The 2,191-nt window shown below is 36.0% G+C and overlaps 1 pseudogene across 1 annotated transcript; it reads right to left on the reverse strand.

Annotated features, from left to right (window-relative positions):
• Positions 1–986: 986 nt before the first annotated feature.
• Positions 987–1,939, reverse strand: LOC308617629 (coiled-coil domain-containing protein 90B, mitochondrial-like; annotated as a pseudogene). Its single transcript has one exon. The product of its transcript is annotated as a coiled-coil domain-containing protein 90B, mitochondrial-like (transcript).
• Between the last annotated feature and the right edge of the window lie 252 nt (positions 1,940–2,191).

The following is a 2,191-nucleotide window of genomic DNA, read 5'->3' on the forward strand; positions in this document are numbered from 1 at the left end:
TCTGTTAGACTCAAAAGTTCCTAGCTTTTCTCAACTATTCATGCTGCTCTTCAAGCAATTTACAGGGAAACAACTGATCAATTAAATGATGAATTAATTCAAAGCAAACAGTCTATAGGAAAAGCAAGCTATAGTTTTTGAGGAATAGCATGTGACCGATTTATTTGCAAAACTTAATTTTAGCTTTTTGCCTGAATTATCCTGATAATTTAATTCATCTTCTATTTTCAATTTAGATTTAAGTTTCTTCTCAGCCTACAACCCTTAGAACTGATAGGAAGCTGTGTCTACAAAATGCCAACCATGCTGTTACCTTAAACTGTCTAAAAGAATAGATGCTTCTTTTTTCATGCAGGTGTTAGACTTTATGTAGATGCCTGGGGAGTAGTGGCACACTAATTATTTGTCTTCCGTGGGATTTCTTGGCTTAAACCACCACTGCCAAGGTAAAAATCAAGACATCTAAGAACCTTCAGCTAGTTAAGTATTTTATAAACAGAGGATTAACTATCATGATTCAAGTAGCTCACTGATCTCAGACTCTATATTCTTTTTTTTAAACATGGAATCTATATGGTCTTTATTTATTAATCCAACACATATTTATCTACAGTGTGCCAAGAATTTTCTTAGGCAAGAGGATTCTGAGATATTTTGAATCAAAATACAGAAAGTTTTGTTTTGATAACAACCCAGCTGTTAGCTCTTTGAAAGAAATTTAGTTGGAGAGCCTCTGATTCTCACTTGCTGGACCATACAAGGTCAGTCTTTTGATTACTCTATACTTTAGATTCCCTATTTATAACTAAACAAATTTGTAACACATACCAAAGAAATCCTGTATGATTTACAGTTGTTCAAGCAAACAAGAAAACTCTGCTTCAGTTTCTATGAGCTATCAAAAGGATAAAGACAAAAGGCCTGTCTATCTCAAATCAATCAGGTTTTGAACGGCATCTTTTCAACATAATACAATAAAGACATATATAAAAAACAAAGACAAAATACACCTTCCCATTCTAAAACATTTCCTTTAGTCCATATGTACTTTAAATAATCTTGTATTAAGTTTCTACTGCAACTTTCAATGTTCAGAGTAAGTCCATCCTGGCACAGTGTTTTTTCTAAGAAGTCAACAGCAGCAGCAGTAGGAGCATAATATAGTAGTTTCACTGTTACTTCCAGAGTCTATAAAGTCCCAATGCTATTGCCAGGCAAGTAAACACTGAGGCTGCAAGGTAACCAATTGTCTCAAGTTTGTTAGACTCCATTAGGGTTTTTAAATAAGCAATTTCGGTGTCAATTTTGTTACCAGTCTCTGAAATATAACTCTGGTTTTGGTTTCATTATTGGTAAATTCTGTGGTTGCTTCCCTAAGTTTCTTTTCTTGATCTGTAAACATATCTGTTACTCTGCTCCTTTCTAGGTTGATATACAGTTTATTATCTGCTCTGATTCGACTGGTTTTATTTATCAGTTGTTGCTTAACTTGTTCTAATTCAATTTTAATTTTCTGGTTCTCTGCTCGCAGATTTACAAATTCACTTTTCTCTAGGATGACCATGTCTTTCCTGATGTAGTCCAAATGAGCCATTAACTCTTGTACTGTTATTTCCTGTTGAACTTGAGTGACCATCTCCTTATAGATAGTATGGAGGCTGACATTTGATAAGGTGGTTAATGCTGATACAATTGTTTCTGCTTGTGCTTTGTCAAATCCATGAGTTTCCAAGTCCTGAACCAATGCACGGGTATCAAAAGTTAATTTCCTTTGTCCTAAAGGGGTTATGTCCACTCGCCTCATATATTATCTTTCTTTGGTTGTGGCAGTGAAGAAATCTCTCCGCAGGGCCGGGGAAATAGGCCCGCGGGGAGTTGAAACCCGGAGGCCCCCGCTGCCTTCAGAACGCAGGAGCCACCAAACCCAGTGGCTCCACATGTCCTCAGCTTTGCAGCTGGCAAGAGAGGGCAAAATCTCAAACTCTGCATTCTTTTTGATACATTTGACAAAACTCTATTGCTAGTGAATTCCATCTCACTAGTGAATTCCACCTTGCAAGTTTCAGAATAGATTTATTTTAAAGGCATCATAACACTATATAATTACACACTGAATTTTAAAACTAATAATGCTGGATACACAAATAGTATTTTTCATCCAGTTCTCTCAAGGAGAGAACAACACTTTGTC

The sequence above is a fragment of the Mesoplodon bidens genome, assembly GCF_964165515.1.
Source record: "Mesoplodon bidens genome assembly, chromosome: 5".
Taxonomy (NCBI): domain Eukaryota; kingdom Metazoa; phylum Chordata; class Mammalia; order Artiodactyla; family Ziphiidae; genus Mesoplodon; species Mesoplodon bidens.